The 17,199-nt window shown below is 47.8% G+C and overlaps 1 protein-coding gene across 4 annotated transcripts in view; it reads left to right on the top strand.

Moving 5' to 3' along the window:
- The window catches only part of HERC2 (HECT and RLD domain containing E3 ubiquitin protein ligase 2), a 2,956,340-nt gene that overhangs the window by 1,011,752 nt on the left and 1,927,389 nt on the right, over positions 1–17,199 (top strand). The window lies entirely within an intron of this gene.

Here is a 17,199-nt window from a genome sequence, read left to right as displayed (position 1 = left end):
CATTCGACCAGAGCGATCGCTGCTACCACGGCGTTCCTGTCTGGTGTGCCCCTACTGGACATCTGCAGGGCTGCTATGTGGAGGTCGACGCACACCTTCACAAGATTCTACTGCGTCGATCGGGAGTCCAGGGTCGGCCAAGCAGTGCTGCACAACCTGTTGGCTTGAGATGAGCCTGGTGAGGAGGTAAGAGATGCTTAATGTTGAGTTCTTGTATTGCTTAATGTTGAGCCTGTTGCCACCTCCCGTGGTTGTGCATGTGTGTACTGCTATGTATTCTTTTATTCATGAGCATGTGAATCCATGCCAGACCCCATGCTGGAGAAGGAACAAGTTACTTGCCTGTAACTGTTGTTCTCCAGCATGGGTCTGGCATGGATTCACATGCGAACCCTCCCGCCTACCCCTCTGCGGCTCTTCACTTGGTCATACTGCCACTTTACGTGCTACCAAATCTGAGGATGGCTGCCAGAAGCGGGGCTTAGGGAGAGGGCAGTCAATGGCTGTGGTCAGTGTGACCCAGAGATCAGTGATTGGTTACTACTAAGAAAGACAGATCAGAAACGAAACTGATACTGATTTTTTTCTTTACCGAGGATTCCCAGCCTGACGACGGGGAATATTCATGAGCATGTGAATCCATGCCAGACCCATGCTTGAGAACAACAGTTACAGTTAAGTAACTTGTTCCATATTTTACAAAGTGTGTTGTTTGAGTGGTGTTTTTACTGTGCGTTCATTTTTCACTTGTGTTTATTCTTGGGCCTAATAAATTGTATGTTTTCGTATACCTTTGTCTAATGGTAATTCTTGGTGTCTTACTGTGTGTGCTCATCAGACCTCTGATCACCCTCGCACATCCTGAGAATTAGCCTTGGCTGCTCTCCGAGCTACGGTGAATTTATTTCTGGCTTCTTCCCAGAAGTATCCCGTTTCACTAACAAGGTTGGCCTCCTTAACTTCTGTTCACCGGAGAAGAGTTTAGACATCCATTCTATCTAACAGTAGACTGTCCATTTTTGGAAGTTCTGTTGGTCCTTTTAGAATTGTATTTGTCTGTGAGCTATTTTTGTGGGCAGGGGACTTCTACTTAAGTCCAACTGCCACTGCAACCCATTTTAACTCTTGAAGTATATGGTCCCATTGTAGACAATATGGCTTCTGGGATATGAGTACTTTCTAAGCACCACGTTTTGGCCATAGGGTGATTATATCACCCTACATTGGATTTCAGGAGTCTGCTTGTGGCAGCTGTAATTTACTTTGAACTAAACAAGTGGTGCATGCCGCATTAGTAGTCCAACGTACCTTAATGGTAACTTGTGGTACCGATACATTTTGTAAATCCTGCTTGTACCCATTTTGTTTTAAAAGCTTTTCTTTGTCTGAGGAAACCACGAAGTAGGCCTGAAATGACTATTTTGGGTGTGAAACCCCTAGCATATGTACTTGACGTTGTGATTAGCCTGAGAGCATGACCTCTCCAATAGTAATGAAACAATGATAGAGTTTGTGCAACCTATATTTATTGGTATAGCTGACACGTGTTTCAACCCTCCTGGGTCATTTTCAAGACAATTGGAAGTGGAAGGTTGCACAGTGAGTAGATTATACTGGTGTCCGTAACAGTAGTTCACGATCCTTAGGAGTCGACATTGTGAGCTACAGGTGGTGGCAAGGAGAAGTCCTGGGAGGACATTCCGATGGATGTGTGCTGAGCAGGAGATTGCCTGAAAAGCTGCGTTGGACCTAATCGGCTTTGTGGCTTGCACTGTCATTGCAGACTAACCACAACACCCAGCGCATGTGCTAAGGGTTTCACACCCAAAATTGTCAAAGGCTAGCCAGGGACTGCAGGGCACCGTCCCAAGCAAACCCTGTTGCATGCAGCAGGACAATCCCATAATCGCTGGATCGAGTGGAGTGTCTTGCCGTTCTAGTGCTCCTGCTTAACCTAGGCCTGAAATGACTATTGTGTACATGTGGCTCTTTGCATGCCCAGCCATGCCTTTGATACGATTGACTGAGCGACTCGCTTTAACCGGCCTCATTGGTGTCTTGTCCTGGTATAGTTCTTTTCTTTCTGACCGGACTCAATTTCTCCCTTGCTCCTTTTCGTTCTGCTCCTAATTCGCTTACATGCTACGTTCCTCAGGGGTCGGCCCCTGTTTTTAACATCTACATTAAGCCTCTGGCCAAGCCCATCCTCGCCCACGGCTTTGTTACTCTTATGCAGAAGACAAGCAAATTATTGTGCGTCTAGGCTGAGGTCCTACCTTGAAGCCATGGGGGAATGGATGTACATCACTTGGCTAAAGCCTAATGGTGACAAAACCGAGGTGCTAGTGGTCGGCCCTACCCCTGCTGTCGCGCTTTGGACTCCTCTTTTTTGGCCTTCTTCCCTGGCCCACTTTCCTCCCCTGTACCAGTTTTGAAGGATCTGGGAGTGAAGGACCTTGGAGTAAAAATGTCAGCTTCTTTGTCAGCAGAGTCAGATCAGTACAGTGTGCCAGAGAGGTCATTTTCATTTGAAAATCCTGCGCAAGGGCACCAGTGGTCTCTTCACTGATTTTGCCTCTATTGACTGATGTAATTCCCTTTATCTGGCACAACCTGCTTAGGTTCTGGAAAAGTCTGCAGCATGTACAGGCGTGCATATTTCACTGGTACCGCACTTTTTGCATTGGCTACCTGTAGCAGCAAGCACATTCAATTTGAATCTTTGTTTGGTCCATTAGGCCTTTTACAGATCTGGGGCGGAATATTTGCAGGCCAAATTGTGCCCATATATCCCAATACTGGCTGTTCGGTCAGCTGATGCCTGTTTGCTGCCTATCCTTGCATTGGCGGTTGCGTGTTATCCATAGCTGCTGCTCAACTATGGAACTCTCTCCCTTGTGTGCTTCGTGCAACAGACAATTATTTGTTATTCAGGGGTTCTCTAAAACCTACCTTTCATTGTTTGCCCAGAATGCCTGAAGCAGCATGCTAGCGGTGTAGCCGCGCCCACGCTTTGGAACACCTTACCGCCACACATTAGAAATGAGTAGTCGCACCAGCGATTCAAAACAATGTTTAAACTTGTCTCTGACAAATGTGACTAAGGCTGTAACCACCCAACGTCATTGCTTCTTAATATGTTGTAACTGAATTTCTGAGGCTTGTGGAATCTGCTTAGATCACATGCTGTGCATAGGCAGACATCTAGTGGAAGCTGCAGAGTATTACAGTTGTTGTTTTCGAAACTCGAAAAGGGACATCGACAGGGCGTGCCAGTAATACTAGCCCTATTGTGACGTCCACTGTACCCATGATCCCTCATGCGTCGAGGTCCCTCAGATTGTTTTTTTCCGCCATGCTAGACGGGTGCGTTCCTTTCGGCGATAAGCCATTGACTTTTATACAATTACGATAGTATTTCTTTCTATCCTTGTCATGATGCCTGCCCCCGGAAGACCAGGCCCAGCAGCCCCGGAAGCAGGCATCATGCCACTTGGAGCATGCCCAAAAGCCCCAGTTAGGGGCTGTTTGGGTACAGTCCTGGCGCCATGGGCGCCAGGCTCATTATTGATAACTTACCTGAAGCAGACCATGCTGCATGAAGACTCGAGCCAAATGAGGCTTAGGAGGGACTATTTTACTGAAGGGACTATTTTGTTACTTGGGTTGGGCTGTGGAAGGATACTTACCTGGATCTTCTTCCAAGGCTATTTAAACCACGCCCGGACAGCCACACGTGCTTCGCGTTATTCTGCTTGCTGCGGCGTAACGCTCACTGTGTTTTCAGCAGCTCCAGTCTTCAGCCACGCCCGCTTCAGTCCTGGGACTCCTGAAACAAGAAGACAAAAAGGATAAAGGTTAGAACAGGAGTTTTAACTTTAATCCTTACCTGAATCCTGATCCATTTTGCCACGGAACTGAAAGACAGAAGTCTTTAAAGCATCGCTTCGCATTCCTACGGCGCTGCGCTGAACTCACCTGCTTGGTGGTACTTCAGCATTCCATCACGCCCTCTCCATCTCGCGGCCACCCTCCGACACCTAAGGAGACAAAGACAGCAAGGTGAGCAAGGGGACTCTCTAAGGCCATACAAGCTACCCCCAAGGACTTACCTGATTTACCACGGGAGGTACTCACCTCATTTCGGGTCGGCGCAGTCAACTCTGCTTCATCGCCGTACCCCGGCCCCTAAGGGGAAAAACGCAATAGACTTACCTGAATCTTACCGAGTGTCATTTGGAAATCTTCGAGTGGATTAATCGGCAACCTGCAAGGAATCAGACAGAGTGAAGAGCAGACATTTGAACTCTTATGAACAATTGGACTTTAGAGTCAATACTGGAACTCGCCAATTCCTCTACGCCAGTGAAGTAACTGGTCATCAACGCGCCCCTGCGGTCGATGCAGGATGGAGAGCTCATCCTTCCAAACCATCAGGTGAGATTAAGGAGGGGACATCAAGAGTGATCAGTGGGAAGACAACGGGAGTGGGGAAGGTGGGTTGACACTCAATTCCACGCGTGGTTAATTCCTCTTCTCCTTTGCAGAAGAATATTCTTGCGAGCCAGACAAACTAGGCTGAGCGGGCCAGTCCAGTCAGTTATCTCAGCGCTACACGTCACGCTGGTGGAAATAACAGCGGCCCAGTTCCGGTCGACGCCCCCGTGGGAACCAGGTGAGCGTAACAATCCTTTCATCGAATATTCAAAACACCACGCCGGTGACGAAAGAAAACTGCCCGTCGGAGACCACCGCGATGGATCGTTCGGCCTTGGAAGGCCGCCCCGGGCCTCGGCCCAGACAGTAGGGCGAGAGGGGGGAGGCCATTTTAGAATGCATATTCACCCCTTTGTACACTTTGTTCGCCCAGCTGCCATTTCCATAACCCATAATTATGGCAAATACACCATTTAAAATTTTGCCCTAAGTGGAACCGGAAATTCCACTGGGTGGACAAACACTTAGTTTGTAATTTGTGTCTCCCAAGAGATCACGTCAAAAAGTCTTGTCGAGCATGCAGGCTCTTCAAGCCTAAGACGTTAAAGGACCGCTCCACAAACTGCTGGGCCCACTGCGCCAGGCAACTCGAGCCCATGGAGGTAGAGGGAACCTTTAACGATGTCAGCGACGCCGTACTTTTGGACGGCGAGGGCAACGGAGTGGCTGCAGCTACTCAAGCGCAGACCCCCGACCCCGTAGGACAGGCCGGTGGCCATGTTGTGGGGACTACACCCGGCGGCGGCAGCACTACAAAAGCACACACCACCAAGCACATAAGCCCCAGTCGACATTCGACAGATTAGTCAAATACTCAACAACATTCAACACCCCGAGAAAGGTCCACCGAGTCCCGGTCCTCTGGGCAATCTCGATAAAGCGGCAGGCCCCAAGAAGTCTGTGAAACACTCCTCTGGGCCCTATGGTGAGGAAAAGCATCATAAACAGTCCTATAAGATCCCTCATAGAGACAAGAGCCCTCCTAGGGAGATGACACCACAAAAGGCTCATAGAAAAACCTAGATACTCTAGACCAAAAACTATGCCTCCCACTGATGAGAACTTGGGTATTTCCACTCAATCTATTGTGATTCCAAGTTCAAAGGAATGCGAAGAATGACCTTCATGGTCAATTTTTATGAAAAGAAACCCAGATTACTTTCAGAGTTTCCCCTCCACTCCTCCAACCTCAGCCCCTTCCAGCTCTCAAGCCTCTGCCTTACCCACTCAACCCCCTTCTAAGAGGTCTTGCTCTAATGTCCCCTTACAAAGTACAGTTATAGATATATATGACCCCGAATTAGAACAAGACCAGGAAGATATCTCCTTCGTGGAAACATCTGACCCTCAACTTTATGAAGAGGATACAGATGAACTTTATTATGGGGATGACGAGGACCCAGAGGCAGACCAGGAGGCTAACATGTATTCCATAGATTACTCTCTTAATCAGGACACTCCAGTGGTTGATTCCGCTGTCGATAATCAACCCCTCCTCAATTAAGTCTTAGCCAAAGCGGCGGAACACTTCCATATTGACACGTAGGAGGTACAGGAGGATAGAGATTTCGCTGAACAAATATTGGGGGACAAAAAGACAGTAGGTCAGTTTATCCAGCTACTAAAGTCGGTCCAACGCAGGATACAACCTTCCTTAGAAGCACCCAATCTCACACGGCGCGTTAACCCGCGTGTCGAAAAACTATTCAGGGCTGCACCATCAGACTCTTTATATATAAGAGGCCAATTGAAACCAGACTCATTGGTTGTTACCACAACTAGAAAAAGGGCAGGCACACCCCTTGCTTCCTCCGAGGCCGCACCGGATAAGGAAAGCAAAAAGATATATGCCACGGGCAGAAAGGTTGCTTCTTCTGCGGCTTATCAAACTAGAATAGCCAACAACGCAACACTTTTGGCTAGTTATAATTGCCATAAGTGGGAGGAACTTTCTGCGTTACTTTCGTCCGCCCCTCAAATCGCAACTAGCTCAGGTAGCAGCAGACGATCTACCGGTCTCCTCAAATCAAATTTCAATGCAGCGGACAATGCCGGAAGAGTCATTGCAGAGGGGACTATTATAAAGAGGCATGCATGGCTTCGCCAATCAGGCTTTAGGCCAGAAACCCAAGCTACTCTAATAAACATGCTAGTGGAACGTAACGTGCTCTTCGGGAAGGCCGTGGAAGATGCACTTACGACAGCAAAGGACGAGTATGACACTCTAAAATCTTTAGGTCAGCTCACAAACAAGCCTACTGGTCAGAGGGGCAACAGTAAATTTCGCTGTTTTCTGGGCCAAAATTAACAGAGGATCCGGCTACAATCAAGCCCAAGGTTCCTATGGGAATAATCACGGACAAGCTTTCCAAGGCTATCCCAGAGGACAACGCAGAGGTAGTGGTCGGGGCAGAGGCCCTGCTCGAGGTGGCAGCCCACCTCAGAGCAAGTGACATTCCGCTCCAGGTACCCTCCCATGCATCTCCAGTAGGAGGACGTATTTCCAACTTCACCCACGCATGGAAGGGTATCACCTCGGACAGATGGGTGCTGTCCACGGTAGCAGGGGACTACTGCATAGAACTACTTCAACATCCTCACGACCACCTCCCACGACAGAAAATCCACTCAGAAGCACATCAGCGGATCCTTCTAGAAGAAATAACGCTTCTATTAAAGTGACACCATAGAAGTGGTCCCAGCCAACCAGGTAAACAAGGGTATTTATTGAACTTACTTCCTTTTGCCAAAGAAAGATGTAACAATGCGCCCTGTATTAGATTTACGCCCTACAAACAAGTATGTCAAGCCACAAAAGTTCTGCATGACTACGCTACAAGAGGTAATCTCGCTACTAAAAAAGGGAGATTACATGGCAACACTGGATATGAAAGATGCCAATTTTCATATTTCGATGTTCCCAGCGCACAGAAGGTTCTTGCGTTTCAATATTGCGAACAAGCACTACCAATTCAAAGTGCTGCCCTTTGGAATAGCCTCGGCTCCAAGGGTATTCACAAATGTACTGGCGGTGGTGGCAGCGCACATGTGCTGGGAGGCAACCCCAGTGTACCCTTACCTGGACGACTAGCTCATTACAGGGGAGTCTCCCTTAATTTGCAGACAAAACATCCAAAGAACCATCAACCTCTTTCAATTGGTCTTCTCCATCAACGAGAAAGTCAAGCCTGGTGCCAAGCACCTCGAAACAGTTCCTAGGAGCTGTCCTAAATACTCGAGATGAGTTGGCCTTTCTGTCAGAGGAAAGAATTCGAAATGTGTTGCTGCAAATTCCTCAAGCCGGTCACCAAATAATGGTGCGCAAAGCAATGCGTTTGCTAGGCATGATGGCGTCTTGCATTTACCTGGTCCCCAAGCGTGCCTGCGCATGCAACCCATGCAGGAGTGGTTGGCGAAACAGTGGTCTCAGGCAAGTGGTCAGTGGGACGATCTAGTGGTCGTTTCGCCAACACTTGTACAAAATCTTTGCTGGTGGACGAGAGAAAACCTAACGAGAGGGAAACCCTTCTACGACCCACAGATACAGGCACTGGTCACAACGGACACCTCACTGGCATGGTGGCGGGCCACTATCTTCACCCCACAGCTCAGGGTCTGTGGTCTCACACTGCAGCTCAGAACCACATCAATGTGCTGGAACTTCTGGCAGTATTCAAAGCCCCTCAGGCATTCAAACCCCATTTAACAAACCTATCGGTGCAGATCCTAACAGACAGTACTACAGCAATGTTTTATATCGACAAACAAGGGGGTACACAGTCTTCAAATCTATCCAGACTTGCACAGAAAATCTGGAAATTGACACTCAGACGGAAAATGTTCCTGTCATCACATGTTCCAGGGCAACTCAACGCTCTAGCAGACTCATTGAGCAGAGATCCCCTACCAGAGGAACACGAGTGGCTGTCACGACCCTCACCCAGACCCCCACTGGCAAGCCCACTTGCCAGGTGGGATCAGGGCTCGGGTCTCCATTAAGGCCTCTAAGGCCTGGCACCCACTTCCAAGGTTCTCTTGGGGCCAGTCCTGGCGCCTATGGCTCCAGGCTCATACACCTTGAACATGTGTGCAGGGGACTACTTTTTTCATTTGGGGCCTTCAGCCAACATGGAGGCACCCATATACCTTGGTTCCTAGGAACCAAGCTAAGCGGTAGTGTTTTGGGTGTGGTGGCCTAGGGACTACTTTACCTGGACTACTTTGTTGAGGCTATTTAAACCACACCCGAACAAGAAAGCATGATTCGCATTACTTTACAGACTGCAACGTGACGCTCACCGTGTCCTGTGATACCCACGAGCCTCGGAGAAGCGAACCTGCAAGGAGACAAAAGGGACATCGTTAGCAGCATCTTACCTGCAATCTCCATCTGATTAGCCGCTCGGAGCTCCAGTGAACAGCTTCCTCTGGATCTGCATGCCTTTCAGACCGAAAGACCTGAAAGAGGAAAGGAAAGGACAATATTAAAGCAGGCATATTTGACATTGCAAAACCATGAACTGCACAAGAAGCTTACCTGGCTGGTCGCCTCCCTGCCGACACCGCTCCAGAGTTCCACATACGCTGGAGAAACACTGCGACCTGCAAGGAAGGAAGAAAACAGGTTAGCAAAGGCAAGACAAGGCAGCGCTGCGCATAGCGCTTACTTACCGCATCGTAGCGCACATCATGCGCCTTCATTTACCGGCGAGGCCCAACTCAGCCAATTCGCCACGCTGAAGCTCTGCACACCGAAGGAAGAAAGACATTATTAAACAAAGAAAGGCATGCAAGAATAACAACGCTATACAAAACAGCTGCAATAAGACCTACCTGAAAGACACCAAACGAGCCCCCGCCAGTGAGGTAACTTGGCCGCACACGCCCACAAAAGACAACGCGCCCCTGCCAAGAAGGCAGGACGGAGAGCACGCCTAATTCCACAACAAGGTGAGGAGAGGGCCCAGAGGGGCCGTAGTCACACGGGGTGGTGGGAGGATACTTACCTCAGTCGGCCAGTCTTGAACACAGCCCTCCTGTATTTTCAGGCAGAACATTACCTGCAGACCACATCTGGGAAAACTGGGAAGAAGATATCAGCAACCAGCCCGGCTGAGTGGCGTCCCTGTGGATACCAGGTGAGCGTAACCGTGGCGTCTACACAAAGAAGTCGTAGAAACCTCTTCTCTCAATGGGGTTTCCCAACTATAGACTTATTCGCCACAAGCGAAAATAGTCAACGCCCAGACTTCGTGCCCAGGTTCCCACAGCCAGGCTTGAAGGGGTTCGCCCTATGGATGAACTGGTCAGGGAAATTTGCTTACGCTTTCCCCCCCCCCCAACTCTTCTCATGAGGAAGTTGGTGAACAAGTTACACAAGGAACCGATGACACTCCTCCTAGTTGCTCCAATGTGGGCAAGACAACCGTGGTATCCACATCTGCGCAAACTGGCAATGTGCGATCCCATCAAGCTTCTGTGCCAGTACAACCTACTCACCCAGCACGAGGGACTAACAGTGAACCCACAACCACACTCAATTAACTTGTCAGCATGGCTCCTGAAGTCAGAGTTCGGGCATCTCAATCTACTGCAAAGATGCATGGACATCTTGAAAGAATCACGAAAACCAAACACTAGGCACTGTTATTTTGACAAATTGAGACGATTTGTGATTCGGTGCCAGACTAAGCATATCATCCCCATAGATTGCACTCCATCTAACATTCTAACCTATATGCTCCACTTGCTAGATGCAGGGTTAGTGTTCAACTCTATGAAAGTCCACCTGGCGGCCTTGTCAGCTTACACCACTTCCCATGATAAGGTCTCATGGTGGAAGGTACCAGTCATCAAAGCATTTATGGAAGTGGTAATGAGACTCCACCCTCCAATTTCTAACGCACCGCCAGGTTGGGACCTCAATGTGGTACTCGCTAAGCTCATGGGACCCCCATTCGAGCCTATGCACAAGTCTAGTCTCAAACACCTGACTTATAAAACTGTCTACTTAGTAGCTATCACTTCCATAAGAAGGGTTAGTGAATTCCAAGCATTGTCCGTGCAGGATCCTTTCTTTACTATACATAAGGACAAGCTGGTTTTACATATTCACCCTAGGTTCTCACCTAAATGTATCTCCAAATGTCATGGAAACTAGTCTATTGAGCTACCGGCTTTCTTCCAGGACCCCAAAAGCTCTGCTGAGGTAAAACTCCACACACTAGATGTGAGGAGAGCAGTCCTCTACTACGTAGACAAGACCAGACCTCTAAGAAAGGCAGATCAACTGTTTGTCTCCATAGCGCCAAGCAGAGAAGGTGACTGCATCTCTAAGAATGCCATCTCTAGGTGGATAGTCAGATGTAGCCAACTGTGCTATTCCCTATCAGATAAAACACTGCCTTTTACGCCAAGGGCCCACTCCACAAGAGGTGCTGGAGCCACTCTGGCTTTCATTACAAATGTCCCCTTAGACAGTATTTGCAAAGCAGCTTACATGGAGCTCAATATATACTTTTACTCAGCACTACTGCATTGACACTCATTCCAAGACAGATACACAAGTGGGACAAGCGGTTCTAAGACATTTATTCAGTCATGAACCTTCTCACATCCCACCTCCTCCTCCTCCTTCTTCCACTGCTCACTAATCTATGCACAGCATGTGATCTAAGCAGATTTCACAAGCCCCAGAAGGGATTCATTACTCACCTTAATCGTATTTCTGTTGCTTGTTTCTGCTTAGATTCACATGCGACCCACCCTTCATCCCCTCGGAGACGAGGCACATGGATGCTTATAAGCTTGTCTGATACGTATCTGCTTGGATACAACTGTACTCGCGCTACACCTCCATGCTACCTCCTGTCAGAAAAATAACAATCAGAGGGACCTTGAAGCGTGAGGGATCATGGGTACTGTGGACGTCACACTAGGGATAGTAGTACTGGCACGCCCTGTCGACGTCCCTTTTTGAGTTTCGAAAACAACAACTGTAATACTCTGCAGCTTCCACTAGATGTCGGCCTATGCACAGCATGTGAATCTAAGCAGATACAAGCATCAGAAATAAGACTACGGTGAGTAATTTATCCCATATGTATGTAACCTGTATCCAAGTCTGTAATAGGTGAAGCTTCTAAGTAACCGACACTGTGATACCCATGGGTTTGGGCATGTAACAAATGCAATGAATAAATAAATGAATGAGCAATATTTATTTTGAAACCTTTTCCCCCCCCTTTCTATGCATTTTGCAGGGAGTTTTTAGTGTTATATAAGTAATTTAATATCATTATGCATTTGTCACTTTGACAAAAGAGGTACTGTTTATGATGTGATTCATTGGTGTTGGGGAGAATTTTCAGTTTCTGTGCTAATTCCCTTTAACATTAGAGACCCTCAGCTCTTTTTCTAGAATCTGGGATCTTTTTGATTTTCAACCTCCCGAGTGAGTGGTACTTTATGCTACTCACTCATGTGTTTTTCTATGACTTGAATTTTTAACTGTTTAATTGAGTCTGGTAAACTCTGTAGGCATCTGCTTTCTGCATAGTGACATACAGCACCCTCTGTGCAGTGCCACTGAGAAGTCCCTTGGACTTCTCTTAATGTTTAAATAAATTGTCTTGTGTGAACTACAGTTCCCAAGAACAGTGAACTTTTATCTTACTTTTCTTTTGTGGGTCCAGCCCACACCACCCTATGTGGAGTGCTGGGGGGGGAGGGGTTACATAGTAACTCCTTATCCCACTTCTCATGTAACTTTTTGTTACACTGTCTAACTTGAATGGCTTGTGGCAGTGGTTACTTTTTAATATCTTTCGTACCGAGTACTAGCATGTTGGTTTCTCACCCGCAGTACGGCATCCATGGTGACCATTTTTCCAAAATGGCCCCGGTCTTCTTTTTTTCACCATGTCTTGTTTGTTAGTTCCTTCTGGACTTTTACTCTGGTTTAAACTAAGTTTGTGTGTTTTGCCCTCCCAGGCTCCAGTGTGTTTGGGAAGGTAGGAAGTGAGGGAGGAGCCTGAAACTTCACTTTGTTAGTAGGCATGACTGGCTGAAACCAATTCCAACTGGGCGTGTGGTTGTCCTCTAGGCCAACCCCCCCCATGTGTGATTGACAGCTGTAGGGCTGTGAATCTATGGGATTTTGCTTAAAAGGCGAGGTTTTGGGACTAGAGGCAGTCGACCACTGGAACATCATTTCCGACGAAGAGGACGAGCAGACGCCAGCAGCACCTTCCAGGACTGCAGAAGCACCAGTGAAGCCTTGGTGTTGTGCTGACCGAGTTTTCGCTTCGACAGGGAAGATCTGTGCAGGGAGACTTCCTCCCTTGGTCTTGTGGGACTAACTAGCCTTGAGACCTGGTTAATTTTGGTGCATCCCCGACTTGCTGCAATTTTCCTAGGCTGCAGAATCCCAATGCCCGGGGACCCCTGACCATTTTCGAGTGAATGGTCTTCCCGAGAACGAATCTGGACCATACTTTGTGGGCACCTTCAAGGCCCTCCAGAAGTAGGAATTATTCATCCAGAGTCCCCTCAACAGAGTCCAGGATCGAGTGACTGAGGAAAATCCAACCCGAGCCATTTGTATTTCTCTTTGACAATGAGGAAAAGGCGCCAAAACCACAAAGAGCTGCTGTATCATGTGGAATCCATTGCTGCCGAGTCCCTCTCCAGAGTGCTGAAGCAGAAGCCCACCAGGCGTCCTCCCTGGTCCTTCGTCTTGGTGACGAACGGAAGAAGGGTCTGCATCAGGAAGACATCCAGCTGGAACCTTTTCTTCAGTTCTCAGGTATTGTGGGGTTTGGGGTATAACTACCTTTTGTCAGTTGTAGTGCTCGCTTGCTTGGGAAGTACTATTTTAACACCTTCAGAGTGGACCTCAACTCACCTGTTCAGGCCTCTAGCATGTTCTCCAAGTGGGCTCCACTTGACCTCCAGTGATTTTTCAAAGAACTCCTGACTGTTTGATATTTTTCTAAGAAAAGCTGCATCAGAACTTGAACTGCCCCATTGACTTTGGCTGTCCTGGTTTCCTAAAGGCTCCTCTTCTGTACCCTACTGGCTTTGGCAGTGCTTACCCCCTTACAGGTTTTAATTGTTGACACTATTATTGCTGGGATAAACGACTGCCTACATCCCTATGGGAGAAACTAACTATTGAACCATTTGAAAGTGTGTTCTACTTTAACCATTTTCCCACCCAATCTCAGTGTTGTAATGGTGAACAAAAGTGCTAATAATGACCTTGATTGATGTTGCTCCGTGTGCTGGAACATGTTTAGCATATAAAAGAATTACTCACCTGTATTATTGGTTCTTGTTTAAATTAATTCCATCTTCCAATGAATGTTAATATTGCTGCTTTTTAATGAATGCTTGATTTGCCTTGTGTATAGATAAATAATTTACGATAACTGTGTGTACAAGCGTTTACTTGGTGCCTTGTGTTTACTGTTTTCAATGTGCTATTCTACAGCTCACATTACCCCTCGTAAGATAAGGCTGGCTGCTCAGTCACTCTACCAACATGTGTAGTACAGGCCTATATTAAGAGTTGGTTCTGCCTAATACTAGGAGATATTTCTTGTGAAGTCCCACACCAGTTGGACTTTACAAATTCTTACCCAGCAATTGGTCACTTTAATTGTATATTTGAATGCATGTGTCACTTTAAAAGCAAAGCTAATGTGTACATTATAATGCACTGAGCACTTAAACTGCAAGAGGGACATCTATAACCTGCATGTTTTTAAAGTACCTCATGAAATACTAGTGATTTTGTTTTCTTTAGCCCACATGGCTTTTTTATAGTTATTTATGATACACGATGGTGAACAAGTCACTTTATTAATATGTTATTTGACAACAGGCACAGACAATTGGAACTAAATAAACATCTTTAAATGACAGCTAATCACAGGCCATATTGTTGAGTTAATATCCAACACTAAGCAGTACATTCGGTAACTTAATCATATCATTTGTTCTGATTTGGCTACTTTATTGAGTAATATTGCAGACATTATCCACATGCATTAGGCAGCCGTATTGAATGTGCATTATGCTCTGGTTACCTCTGTACTAAGGTGTACAGGTAAAGATGGGCATGATACAAGCAACACATTTTTTTGTGCCATTTTTTGAAGCCTCATGAGACCCTGTCATGTTAGTAGGGCCGAATGAGTTTTTCTGTAGAAAAACTTTGCAATACTTTAGTAATCAGTGTGATCAAGCACTGCATTGGGCGTGAAACGCGTTGCTTGTGGTTTTATGCTGTCTGCAGGCTATTTTTGTGCATTAAATAAAATTACACAGTATTTTGAACTATTCCGTGTTTTGGCCCATTATTATTTTTGTGATTGGAGTGGAACTATGGAGCGCTGCCCCGGCGCTTCAGCATGCTTTTCTATGTTTGAAAGTCTTTTTATGGTCTGGCATACAGCTGGGGGTAGAAGCACCCTTGAAAGGACTGAAGGACTGTGGCGCATGTCTTTGCATCATTTTCGCGGTCTAGTGAATGAATATATATATATATTTCTGAGGCTTGTGGAATCTGCTTAGATCACATGCTGTGCATAGGCCGACATCTAGTGGAAGCTGCGGAGTATTACAGTTTGTTTTTCGAAAGTCGAAAATGGGTGTCGACACAGGCGTGCCAGTAATACTATCCCTAGTGTGACGTCCACTGTACCCAAGATCCCTCACGCGTCTAGGATCCTCAGATTGTTTTTTTCCGCCATACTGGTCGGAAGCATCTTGCGGAGTTCCCTGGCCTTAGCCATACTTTTGCTGTTATTATAATTATAATTCTTATTCATTCCCTTCCCCACCCCAACGTCGACCCTCGACCTCGACGACGGCTGGAGAAGTCATCGACCGTCGACTGCTGCACGACGGATCTGGGCCTCGGAAGGCCGCTGGCCTCGGCCCGGGCCTAGTAGGCCGCTGGCCTCGGCCCTTACAAGTAGGGAGAGTGGGGGGTGGTACATACTCTTCACTCTTGATATATAGTTACATTTTATATATTCCTACACTTAGCAGCCCGCTGCCTTAAGGTGCGTATGGAGGGTACCCCTTTTCAATTCTGCCCCAAGTGCAATCGCAAATACCCTTGGGTCGACAGGCACGCCACGTGCAATCTCTGCTTGCCGAGGGATCACCCCGAAGCGAACTGCAGAGCGTGTAGTAGGTTTAAACCTAAGACACTTAAGGACCGTTCGACAAAGCGTTGGGCCCACCACGCCAGGCAGGAGGCCATGGCAGCGGAGGGCGCCTTCAGCGATGGCAGCGACGCCGTACTTTCGGACGGCGAGGGCATTATGGCGTCGAAAGACAGCCGGCGAGCGCAGGTCCCCGACCTCGGAAGGTCGTCCGGCAGGGCGGCTATGGGGAAGACCCCCGGCGACGCAAGCGCTACACACCTAACACACACTAAACACACTAAGACCAACCGGACCTCGACGACGTCGACTTCCCGGAAAGAGGCACAAAAAGAACGGTCCGACTCGGTGTCCTCTGGGCGCTCTCCATCGAGATCACCTCACGACGCAAGGCAATCATCCACTCTTGCCAAGAATGCCTCGCTACACACATTAACGGAAGTTCGATCGTCGGGAGACGAAGACGACTTCCACCCCCAGGCCGCACTCCAAGATACCGAGACCGCGGTTAACACCAGTGAGGCCCCACGCCCAAAGCACACAGATACCTCTCCAGACCCTCGGCGCCAGGCGTCGAAAGTCTCTGGGGCCTCCAAGGGACAGGGAAAACATTTTTCCACGCACGGGGAGGGGGGGAAACAGCGGAAAGCACAGCCTTCCACTCCTGTAAAGCCATCCTCTCACCCTAGGCAGACAAGCAAACACAAGTCTACCCTTTAAAAGTCCCATAAATCATCACCTACTAAAGTAATACCCTGTTCCAGGGAATGGTCCAGTGAAGACATAGACAGGGTTATGTCTAGGATGTCTTCCTTGGCTGATTTTTATGATAAGAACCCAGAACATTTTCTTTCATATAACCCTCAAGGGCCCACACCCTCAGGCTCCTCCGATCCTATCCCGCTAAGTAAAAAGCCCCGATTCGAAAGACCTGAACCCTTCGAGGTTCAGCCTTACTCCACTCCATATTCTACTCCACTCCCCAGTTACCAGGGACAAGTTTTCCCTGAAGAGGACCAGGAGTTTGAAATTATGGAAGAACAAACCGGGACAGATTACTATGCAGAGGATGAGGACCTGGAGGAGGGAGAAAATGAGCAGGAAATTTACAGAGTAGATTCCCCAGTACAAAGCGAAGCCCCAGTTACCGACTCTCCAGTTGATAACCAGCCCCTCCTTAACGAGGTTCTCGCTCGAGCAGCGGAACATTTCCACATCGACACCCACGGTGTACAGGAGGAAAGGGACTTCGCGGAGGAGTTTGTAGGAGAGAGGAGACCGGTCGCTCAGACCATCCCTATCCTCAAGTCCATCCAACGAAGAATAGATCCTTCCCTGGTGAATCCTAACCTCACCAGAGCTGTCAACCCCAGAATTGAAAAGATTTTCCGGGCAGCCCAGTCTGACCCTCTGTATATAAGGGGACATCTTAAACCAGATTCCCTAGTGGTTACCAACGCTAGAAAAAGGGCTGGCACGCCCTTATCTTCATCAGAAGCTCCTCCCGACAAGGAGAGCAAAAAAC

Source organism: Ambystoma mexicanum, chromosome 7p (assembly GCF_040938575.1).
Source record: "Ambystoma mexicanum isolate Mex_15411 chromosome 7p, UKY_AmexF1_1, whole genome shotgun sequence".
Lineage (NCBI taxonomy): Eukaryota > Metazoa > Chordata > Amphibia > Caudata > Ambystomatidae > Ambystoma > Ambystoma mexicanum.
This window is presented reverse-complemented; position numbering and strand designations above follow the sequence as displayed.